Here is a 12,016-nt window from a genome sequence, read left to right on the forward strand (position 1 = left end):
TAAACGAAGCTAAGCTAAGCTAAGCTAAACGAAGCTAAACGAAGCTAAACGAAGCTAAGCTAAGCTAAACTAAACGAAGCTAAGCTAAGCTAAGCTAAACGAAGCTAAACGAACCTAAACGAAGCTAAACGAAGCTAAACGAAGCTAAGCTAAACGAAGCTAAACGAAGCTAAACGAAGCTAAACGAAGCTAAGATAAGCTAAACGAAGCTAAGCTAAGCTAAGCTAAGCTAAACGAAGCTAAACGAACCTAAACGAAGCTAAACGAAGCTAAACGAAGCTAAACGAAGCTAAACGAAGCTAAGCTAAGCTAAACGAAGCTAAGCTAAGCTAAACGAAGCTAAACGAAGCTAAGCTAAGTTAAACGAAGCTAAACGAAGCTAAACGAAGCTAAGCGAAGCTAAACGAAGCTAAGCTAAGCTAAACGAAGCTAAGCTAAGCTAAACGAAGCTAAGCTAAGCTCAACGAAGCTAAACGAAGCTAAACGAAGTGAAACGAAGCTAAACGAAGCTAAACGAAGCACTGATCGCACTAAAAAGTGCTTGATCTTGAAATTCTATGTAAATCAACCTAATTTGCATATTTTTAACATGGCGATTCAAGATCATGTTCCTTTTGGTGTATAACCGGAGTCACCATTGTAAAAAACTTCCTCCATGGTTGAAATTTCACCAATATGTGTAGTCTGCTTTTAACGCCGCGCTGTCACCGTAAGGAAGGAAAAAGCCGTGCCGGGAGTGTGGCGCGCTCCTGTAAGCCCAGCTTCTGGGCGGCAAAGTTTGAGGGAATACGACACATGTCGGCGATCCTACCCTATAGGTGCCGACTGTCCCGTGTCCGCCGGAGGTGACTAACCCCAACTCCACCTTCCGTCACCTCCCAAGTAAACCTCATTTCCTTCCCTGCTTATCCACATACGACCTAGCGGCCCCCGTCTGTGCTGGGCCGCGTAGGGTCTCCCGCTCCATTCTTCCTGGTGCTCAAGGCCTAACGGCTAAGCACTAGTGCTCGTAGGTGGAAAAAAAAAAAAAAAAAAAAGGAAAAAGCCGTAAAGATGTAACGCCCTATTCGAAATAACCTGTATTTGGTAAATTATTAATGTTTTTATTATAATTTTTAGTCGTATTATAAGTAGAAAGGTATGTTAATTAATTAAAATTAAAATCACGCGTTGGAAGTCTTTGAAAAATTATGCTATCATATTAAGTTGCTGGTCGGACCATCACACACAGGTTGCACCAAGGCCCAAAGTAGGGGTTGTGGCAATGGACCTGATTATGGGGTTTTGATTTTGCTTTGAAGTTGAAATTTTGTTAGTTTGCATTGATACATGAATTATTTTGTTTGATTGAATAGTTATCTCACTGAACAAGGATAACTTTAGCTTTCTTGTTTTCTCTTTGGTTAATACCGTAAATATATGAACTTTGAGACTATTTTTGCAAAGAGGCTCCCAGTATTTCAGATTGGCAATCATGACATTAATACATGAACCCATGCCCTGCCACCCTTTCAATGGGAAACACGATTTATCGAGTGTTATTTAAAATGTGGGACCAGACACTTTTTGGGATGATAGTATAATTTTTTTCTCCCCAATGGGACTATGGCAATAGTTAGCCCAGTCATAATTGGAAAATTTATTTAGTCTTTTTATACTTTTTTTTGGTGTACTGAATTTTAGAAATAGTTCCTGATTTTGGACAAGTCAATGAAGGGACCTCCCTTTATCTGTTGCTTGACACAGCATATATTCTTAATTTTAAATCAATTTAGTTTTCAGTACCCATTTGAATTAAGAGGATTTATATTTAGCTATCATCTGATACCAAATGAGCAATTTGTGTAGATGCTGGAACAAATTATTTTTTGTTAGTTTGAATTGGTCTCTTCCCAATAAGTGAGAATAGCTTTTTCTTCACAGATTGGGTGAATGATGTAAATATTTTGGCTTTGCAAGTATTATTTGACAAATGACACATGTTATTAATCAGATGCAATTCCATTCTTAATTTAGAACCTCATTATGCAAACTATTTACGCAACACGTGAAATATTATTTATTCAAGCTTATTTATAATAGAAATTCAAGCAGGACCCCTACACAATTTCATCCTTGATTCAGAACCACATTTTGAAAGGGGATCTCATTATTAAAACTATTTAGGCAACGCGTGAAACATTTTAGGCGTAGAAATAATTCAAGCTTCGTTATTTGAAAGAAATTGAAATGTTTCCTAAAGCATTTCTAGATTACTTTATTTATTTTTAGACGAGAAAGCATCGGTCCTTTGAGGGAGTTTTGCAGGATCTCAATAAATTCTTTATTTATATAATAGGTAGAAGACTGGTTATACGTTTTCTCATTTAAAAATAATGAAATTAATCAGGATTTTAAGCCAAGCGTTAGCTTTAATGTATGAGATTCCCTTCCCAATAATAATTTTTCAAGTTAGGGGTTTTAATTATATTTACTTTTAGAGGAGACAGCGCTTGTCGAGTGGCTCATTGAGGTAGTTTTGCAGGAACTAAATAAATTATGTAATAGTTAGATGGTCTCTCGTACGCCATCTCCTTTAAAAGTAATCAGTATTTTAAGGGAATTTAAGGCAAGGGTTGGCTTTTATCGTAGTAAAATCTCTCCCCCTATTAAGTTATCGAGTTTAAAGTTATGCATGTGCCATTTTTTGACAAATAATAAGATTTTGTCTTAAGTTGGAACATTTTATTTACATCATGCGAGAACATTGAAGTCGACTGTCATAAAAAGGTATGTAATTTGAAGTAATGCATGCACAATTTGCCTAAATAATAACAATTTATCTTATGCAGTAACGTTCTTCTTGTGGACATGGTGCGACAAAATTCTTGTGGACATGGTGCGACAAAATTCTTGTGGACATGGTGCGACAAAATTCTTGTGGACATGGTGTGACAACTTTCTTCAAGTGGACATGGTGTGACAACTTTCTTCAAGTGGACATGGTGCGACAACTTTCTTCAAGTGGACATTCATTGGAAATCCCATGCTAAGGACGACGTTTCCTGGTTTTGGGGGCTCCACAGCGGGCCTTAGTTTAAATTTAATGATTCCCGAGTTGAACAGGGGCTTGTTAAATTTAAATTGGGCTCGCAAGGCTTACTTTGGGGGTGGTAGCTTAAGTTTAAAATTTAAGTTTCGATATTGGGGAAGGAACAAAAATAGTCGAAAAACACTTAGGGTAGTTTTTTTGACAATTTTTGCGTGCTTTTTTTGTATTTTTATTAATTTTTTCATTTTTTTTTATAAAAATTTTTTTTTTTATGTTATTATTTTCTTTTTTATTTAGTGAAAAGCTTAAAAAGGGGCCTAAAAAATCAACCTAAGTCCAGAGGGAAAAAAATCGAAACCAAGTCTAGTATATTAAAAATTCAAGAAAAGAAAGAACGAGGTTTAAGGCAAAATTTATTCAATAAAAAACAAAAAAACCAAAGTGTTTACAAAAATTCCGAACAAAAAAAAATATTAAAGAGGTTTGTAAGTTAAAGTTTGAACGCGAAAAAAAATTAAGTAGTTACAGATAAAATTTGCAAGCAAAAAAAAATAATTAAGTTGTTACAAATAAAATTTGCAAGCAAAAAAAAATAATTAAGTTGTTACAAATAAAATTTGCAAGCAAAAAATTAAGTTAAGTAATTGCATGTAAAATTTGCAAGTAAAAAAGATGTATTTTGTGTCTTCTAGGTTTGACGATTTTCTTTGGGTCCGGCGCTGAGAGAGATACCAAGTCCAGAAGAAGACATGTGTAACGTAAATCCAACAAAGGTCATCTGGAAGGATACGTCTCGAAATGACCAGCGACAGAAAAATCCAAGAATATCAGGAGGTCATCGGGAAGGTTACGTCTCGGAATGACCAGCGACAGCAAAATCGAAGAATATCAGCCGGATCTATAAATTAAAACATTAATAACACATCTTAGGCTATTGCCTTTTTCTGGGCCAAACACAAAATAATCTTAGATTTAAATATTTTAAGGAAAACGTCTGCTTAATTAAAAACTGGCTACCAAATTTAGAGAAAGACAAACTACCACCAACTAATTGCCACGACGAATTAAAGATACTCTGGCTAACTAAATTGTTTCCCATAATTGTAAAGGAAAAAATTAGTTTAAATGGGTAATTAAATTAAAGAAAGGCTCGACTTCCGGGATTCCCACCCTGAATTAAATAATTACCCTGGCTATCTAATTATTTCCCATAATTGTAAAGAAAAACTTAGTTTAAATGGGTAATTAAATTAAAAAAAGGCTCGTCTTCCGGTATTCCCACCCTGAATTAAATAAATACTCCGGCCAACTAATTATTTCCCATAATTGTAAAGAAAAACTTAGTTTAAATGGGTAATTAAATTTAAGAAAGGCTCGTCTACCGGGATTCCCACCCTGAATTAAATAAATACTCTGGCTAACTAATTATTTCCCATAATTGTAAAGAAAAACTTAGTTTAAATGGGTAATTAAATTAAAGAAAGGCTCGTCTACCGGGATTCCCACCCTGAATTAAATACTCTGGCTAACTAATTATTTCCCATAATTGTAAAGAAAAGTATCTTAGAAAATCCTGCCTTTTAGTTATTTTAAACAATCCATAAATAAAAACTGAGTCAAAGAGGACAAGGCTTAGCTCAGGTTAACCTCGTGCTATAAAATTATCTTGGCGGGACTTGATTTTCGAAAATCTGTCATATTATCTCTAAATTAATTGCGTTCCCTGCCATTTATTTATTTTAAAACTATTCCCACAGACAGACCACGTAGATAATAGAGTTTCAATCGGTCAAGGCTTAGGGCAACAGTCCTCGTGTCCTAAAGTTCTCTCGGCGGGACCTGATTTCCGAAAATCTGTCGCGTCATCTCTAAATTAATTACGTACCCCGTTTAATAGCTTATAATAATAGCCATTAAACTAATTATTAAGGGATTCTCTCTTGTCGAACATCTCGTTGTAAAATTTCATTTATGGTACTTAATTTTCAATAAATAAATATAATTCACTAACATTTAACACTGCCTAATTGATTTAAATACTCGAAATAAAAGAAATAATTTAAGGGGAGCTGGATGATTTCGGATTATTGTAAAGTTTACGCTTACGGACTGTTGAATCACGAGGCGGTCAAGTAATGGACGCGAAGAAAGTTGAAGAGCTACGAATTCAGCTTGCGTCCTCAGCAAAAACGATCAGCGAAATGGCGGAATTATCAAGAATCGACCTCTAAAGCCGGGATCACGATCGAACCAGCTGAGCGGGGCAGGTTTTTCCAAGCGACCTCCTCGATGGCTTCCAAGCATAGAAAGAATGAGCTCCGTTCTTACTTCCAACCAAGAAGTAAATTTTAACGTCGGGGGGCGCTAAAAGCTCCTATGGGCGGACTCGGATGCGCCATATCACAGGCACGAAATTCAAATAGCTGAACACAGCTAGGCCTAAATGAATGAACGCTAGGCCTAAAAGAATTAACGCTAGGCCTAAAAGAATTAATGCTAGGCCTAAATGAATGAAATAATTATTATAATAAACATCTGTCGTGACGTCACAAGTCAATTACTTCTATGACGTCATGCCACGTCACCGGATATGACGTCATGGCACGTCACCGGATATGACGTCATGCCACGTCATCGGATATGTCGTCATGTCACGTCACCGGATACGACGTCATGTCACGTCACCGGATACGTCATGTCACGTCACCGGATACGACAGTTAAGGTGGCATTGCCATTTAGATGTCAGTAAATACGTAACTACGTATGCAGCGCCCCTATCGGCAAATATTGCTTAAACCTTTCATAAATTTCTAAAAGAATTTGAGACCTTTTTAAATGTCATTTAGATGTCAGTAAATACGTAACTACGTATGCAGCGCCCCTAGCGGCAAATGTTGCTTAAACCTTTGATAAATTTGTAAAGAATTTGAGAGCTTTATTGCATGTCATTTAGATGTCAGTAAATACGTAACTACGCATGCAGCGCCCCTAGCGGCAAATGTTGCTTACACCTTTCATAAATTTGTAAAGAATTTGAGAGCTTTATTACACACAAAAGTGTTTGTAACTTTTTTCTAACTAAAGTAATAATAAAAACAAAACCCTTCTATTTAAGATCTGATTTCTTAAATTGTGAAATATTAATAATTAGCTTTGTAAACAATTACAATAGCTATCTCAGTTGTTTCGTCAGTGCCTAGGGCTTAGCTTTGGCAAAGGGCGGCCATTTTTGGTCCCTTTTTTGGTTCTATAGGGAGCTAACAGTTCTGACCCTGAAACGTCACACCCTTCTATCTCTTACTAGAGTTTCATCCCCCCCTAACGGTTGGAAACAGTATTCTACGTGCAAAAATGTCAACCAGAGAGGGGCTGAGTGACGTCAGACTATCTCTTCCCCCTAGCCAGTTGTTAGCTCCCTATAGACAAATAGCGTGGGTGACGTCACACCAAGACTTTAGAGATAGCTCTATTATAGTGGGTCCCTGGTAAGCTTATAAATAAAAATGATTTTATAACACAGACTTATTCACGCAAGTTTTATTTTGAAATATTACATTTTATACATTCGATTTGATTGAATAAATTAATAAAATAATTTAAAAATGTGTATTTTCTGTATGTTGTGTAAAGAACCCTGAAAATGAACAAAATATTTCTTTTATTAACAAGAGCTTAAAAATAAAGGATGCGCGTGAGGAAATAAAGCCCCTTTCAGACGATACAACCTTTTGACTCATTTAGATGGGTCAACTCGCGTTGAGTGAACTAGTTGGGACTTGTGAACGGAAGTTGGACTTGTTGAACCACCAAATTATAAATTGATCACTGACCAATTTTTGCTCACTCAACTTTTTAACATCATCTACTTTGAGTCGAAAGTTGTATCCTCTGAAAATGCCTTAATTAGAAGTCCTCTTGACTCGGAGAGGTAAAATTTTGGTTTCCCAACTTGTTTTTATTTGTCGTGGAAAATTTAAATCTATCTCTAAATTTTTCAACCTTTTTAGTATAATAGAATACGTTGAAACACGCATCACGCTAAAATTTCACGTCATTTGGATCAATAGAACAGGGGACATGGATAAAACACCATAGAAATGGCACGTTGTATTGTTAATATCATAAGTCTATTATGTAAGGTCCCCATACATAATAGACTTATGTTAATATTATCACCCGAATTGAAATAGCTCTATAGGTGAGGGGCCATAGTGATTATATATACATATATATATAGCTGGTTTTTAACACATGTTCCATTTAGTGAAGCATTTCTCGCTATAAGTGTAATAAGACTTAAGGGATGGTAAAATATGTCAAACTTTGGACGAACCATCAATTAAATAATTATTATTCAAAGAAATAATGATTTTTCACGGCAAATAGCGGAACAAGAGAATAACTACGGTAAAATTACTAAAAATTACTAAAAATAACCAAAAAATATAAAGAAGACACAAGGAATTCTTAATGTTCTCGTTTCCATTAGATAAGGATGATGTGGGTGGATAATATAGCAAACTTGTTACTCTAGTGTCATGGATATGTATTTATACATATCCATGTTTGTGCCATGTTGACGTCAATTAAGTTTTCCCATATCTCAAAGTATCATCACAACACAAAAAGAATTCCCCGTGTCACCTCTATAATTTTATGAAAGCGCCAATATTGAAAGTTAAGTTAGTTAACATATACTTACAGATAATGAAATTGAAAATCAGTCCCAAACATTCCTCAAACTAGTTGAAACGAAAACATAAACTACGACTTTGCTGGTAAAATAACGTAGGCAGCGTTTTAACCATCCTGTAGAGTAAAGAAAAGAGAGAGCGCATTTATGTCAATAGTAGCAAAGGTTCGTAAGATATGTGCCATAAGTTTGTCACTGGTTACTGAGAGCTTGTCATAAAGTTACGTAGGAGAAACGTCATAGATTGGTGAGGCGCTGTTATAGCATAGAACAGAGTAAATAGGAAGATGGACTCAAAGAGAATATAAGGGAGGAGTGGAACCTCCCCCGCTCCACAAGGCTAAATTACATTGTTGCCCCTAAATTATACTAGTGGTACGAGGGAGATTCCGGCTCAGTCGCGCCACCTACGATTCCGTTAAATGTCTCAAACGGAAATGCCTCGGTACTGCGCATTGAAGATGAGCGGTAGAAAAGAGCAACAAGATTTTCCCCTCTTTCCACTCCTCCCTTATATTCTCTTTGATGGACTGCAAAACCAACTTTCGTTAATCCTCGCGGCGTTCTCAAACAAGCTCTCAGTAAGTCTCTAGCATTACGAAGTATACTTATGGAATGTATTTTATAAACTTATGATATTACTTGTTTTTTTTTGTAATTTTACTCTTTGATGTTTAAACAGCACAATTCCCTATCAGCAAAAGAAGTATAATTAATCCGGCGATATACTTAAATTAAATAATTGAGATTAAAATAAATTTCATTTTAGACTTTAAACGCTAGACTTGAGAATCTTATTAATTCAGCACCGTGCAGGTTATTCTAAAGGCTAGCGCACACCTAACGTCATCGGACGGACCGCACGGATCGCACGCATCGGATAATTTTCTTCAACTGCGCACACTAAATTCGGAGCATTCGGATTTCCGAAATTCCGAACGCGCGTATGAGCAATTGAGCATGCGCGGCGGAATACTCGGGAATTTTCAAAATGCGCAAAATTTCAAACTAGGTTTACCATAATGGCTATAGTTGTTAAATTACTAACCGGAAACACCTTTCACTTGGAATAATGTGGTAAACCTAGAAAGTTTTCCTAATCTTAAAAGAGTGCCATTTTATGTTTCATCAACACATAATTTGAGCATTCGTTAAGCGATTTTTGTCTTAGCTCCGTACGGACCATACGGATTGTATGCCCCTATCGGGAATCCTCGTCGGCATTGCCGACCTCCGATACGTACGATGCGGACAGATGAGCGCGTTCTCATTTGAAACAATGGTAATAATAATAAAATCCGATGCGTGCGATACGTGCGGTCCGTCCGATGACGATAGGTGTGCGCTTGCCTATAAAAGGCAATCCCGAAGCTCCAAAATGCGGATTTAGCAAACAAGAAATTGCTCTATTGAATGAAAACAATGCTAACTATAAAACCTTTGATATTCTACAAGATGAAAAACGCGCGTCCCTACCCCATGCGCGCAATTTCACGTAATATCTCTTTAATTTTAGGTCTAAAAGAGTATAGTAATTGGCCAACTTACCCTCAACTTTACGTTAAAGGAGAACTTTTAGGAGGTCTTGATATTTTGAAGGAATACGCTGAAAATGGGGAGTTAGAGTCACTCTTACCAAAAAAAGAAAACATTAAAGATAGACTAGAAAAAATCTAGGGGGAAGACACTTGAGAACTCAGGTGTACAATATGACTTGAACTCAAAGTACTGTCAAAGCTGAACTCTGAGTTCCGAAGGATTTGAACTCAATGCACTGTCAAAGCTGAACACTTTTGAACTCAGGTGTACACAGAGATCCAAAGCGTCTACCCCCTCGGAAAAAATTTATTTGAACGTGTTCTTGACTATAGTGTTCCATATAGTACCTTTGATATTTTGGAAGATGAAAAAGTGAGGCAGGAGTTAAAAATATTCTCAAATTGGCCCACTTATCCCCAAATATACGTTAATGGCGCCTTAATTGGGGGTTTAGACATCATTAAAGTAAATTTTTAAATTATAATTAAATTAATAATATTAATATTTCCCAACCTTTTTTTTTGGAATTGAAAGAAGCTGGTGAATTAGAAACCACGTTAAAAGGGGATTAATTACCCTTGGAATTATCTCTTAAATCTTATTCTTTGCATTTTGTTTATTTATTTAATTAATTAATTTTTGTGCTAAGATTAAATTCTGACGCAAATTTTCAAAAAAATTTCACACCACTTAACTTGTTGTCGTTTAATTTCAAATTAACAACCAATTGGGTATTCAATTTTAAAGGGATACTTGATTGGGCATTAAAAAATGTCTATTTTCGAATAGGGATAAAGGGGTGAAAATATCCCCCCATTAAACGTCATGCCTCTGCTTAACCAATCACCACAACCCTTCTACTCTGTAAAGTTTGTCGCCGCCATTTTGGTGGAAAGGGGAGGGAGCCATATTAAACTACACCCCTCTGACCTCTCTCTCTCTATAGTTCAGTTACCACATCGTGGGGTTTTATTTTTATTAAAAATTTGGACCAGGGGCACGCATTTTAGTCTCCCTTTAAGACAATAATATTATGCAAATATAAATAAGCAAATAAACATAAACAAACCAGTAAAAAGCAAACAAACTTAACAAAAAATTTAATTAGAAGTTTTCATTATGGTTAGGTTATTTCACTTACCATTTATTAAATTAAAAAATAAAATGCAATGTCACAGGGTTCGTACGAAATTTTTACATTGAAAATCCCAGACTTTTCCAGGTTATCCCTGACCAAATTTTCGCAATACCCCTGACCATTTTAAGGTATTTACCAGAGCCCACTTTTCACACCTGGCTCATATTTAGCATTTCTCGAAGCATGCGGTTTTACATACCAAACGAAATCCCTGACATATCCCTGACTTTTTGGGAAAATAGTTTAAATCCCTGACTTTTTCCCCTATTTTCCATATCCCTGACTTATCCAGGTTTTCCAGGTTCCGTACGAACCCTGTCTTGGTAAATCTCTAGTATTATGAAGTATAGGTAGTGTCATACTTATGGAATATATCTTATAAACTTATGATTCCAAAAATAATTTAGTCCTAGTATCAAATAGGGAGCTAACAGTTCTGACCTCGAAACGTCACACCCTTCTATATCTTACTGGAGTTTCATCCCCCCTAACGGTTGGAAACAGTATTCTACGCGCAAAAATGCCAACCAGAAAGGGGCTGCGTGACGTCAGACTATCTCTTCCCCTAGCCAGTTGTTAGCTCCCTATAGGTAGAGACGAAAGGAAAAGCATGTTCGACTCAACTGATTTACCATTTAGAAACCCGTGTTGAGAACTGCTCAGGCGAGGGCTGAATTGGGACAACAGGGCTGGGTACAAATCATTTCTCAAAAACTTTACAGACAGCTGATGTCAGACTTATGGGAAGATAGTTGGTCGCGTTGCATTTACTACCTTTTGCCTTTATATATGGGGGTGACATGGGCAATACACCAGTCCTGCTAATTATTATTATTATTAATAAAGGCTATCAATACATTGTGCCAAGGCTTAGCGACTTTCTAACTTTTGTTTTGATTCAAAACTATTTGAAAGAGTAGATTTTAATCATAATTATCGAAAATTAAGTCGTAAAAGTTGAGATTTGTCAGATGAAAAAGTAAAATACAGGTTGAAATAGTCGAAATTCTAGTGTTATAATTAACCATTTCATTTAAGGGAAGGCCACCTTTCGTAGAACATGGATTAACTAACGCTAGCGTTAGTTAATCCATGCGTAGAAGATGAGGAAAAATATAAACTAATTTGGGAGAGTTATGAGCCTCTGGCTAAGTATATAAGCCTGAACAGAAGTCCATTAAATTGAAGTGGGAAGTTTCCTTTTCCCATTTAGGGTCATGTTGTTTTTGGCTGGACGTGAAGAGGTTAGCTAGAGTAAGCATTAATTTGTGTGTCTTTTACAACAGAAGGAAAGATTATACTAGCGAGAGCCATCGTTATAATGAGGACTGGCTCTAATATAAAGTTCAGTCGGTTTAGGTTAAGAGTGGCTTAACTAACCATCTCAAATTCCAAGTCAAACTAGCGTGCGTCACTCTGGGATTGACCTTGGCGCCCGGTTTTTAGCATATCAATGATGGCAGATGGGGATATTTTTACTGGGTGAATCAATATCATTCCAAATATGTGGCCGTGGATAAAGAATGCGCTTGAGGAAATTTGGACAGATCCCCCTGCTGTTCAGAGCCCGAACCAGCTCTCTACTTTTGGGCTGTTATACTGGGAACATCCCC

General features: G+C 36.4%; 2 long non-coding RNA genes across 2 annotated transcripts; one reads left to right on the forward strand and one right to left on the reverse strand.

Annotated features, from left to right (window-relative positions):
- Positions 1 to 583: 583 nt before the first annotated feature.
- On the forward strand, positions 584 to 5,048 carry LOC149673811 (uncharacterized). Its single transcript, XR_016366925.1, has 2 exons — positions 584 to 2,769; positions 2,832 to 5,048. It is a non-coding gene; the product is annotated as an uncharacterized LOC149673811 (long non-coding RNA).
- A 1,507-nt stretch (positions 5,049 to 6,555) lies between these two features.
- Positions 6,556 to 8,543, reverse strand: LOC149673812 (uncharacterized). Its single transcript, XR_016366926.1, has 2 exons — positions 7,736 to 8,543; positions 6,556 to 6,667 (listed from the first exon to the last, which is right to left on the reverse strand). It is a non-coding gene; the product is annotated as an uncharacterized LOC149673812 (long non-coding RNA).
- Between the last annotated feature and the right edge of the window lie 3,473 nt (positions 8,544 to 12,016).

The sequence above is a fragment of the Phalangium opilio genome, unplaced genomic scaffold (genome assembly GCF_054372755.1).
Source record: "Phalangium opilio isolate 3A_F unplaced genomic scaffold, DU_Popi_V2 ptg000048l_1, whole genome shotgun sequence".
Lineage (NCBI taxonomy): Eukaryota > Metazoa > Arthropoda > Arachnida > Opiliones > Phalangiidae > Phalangium > Phalangium opilio.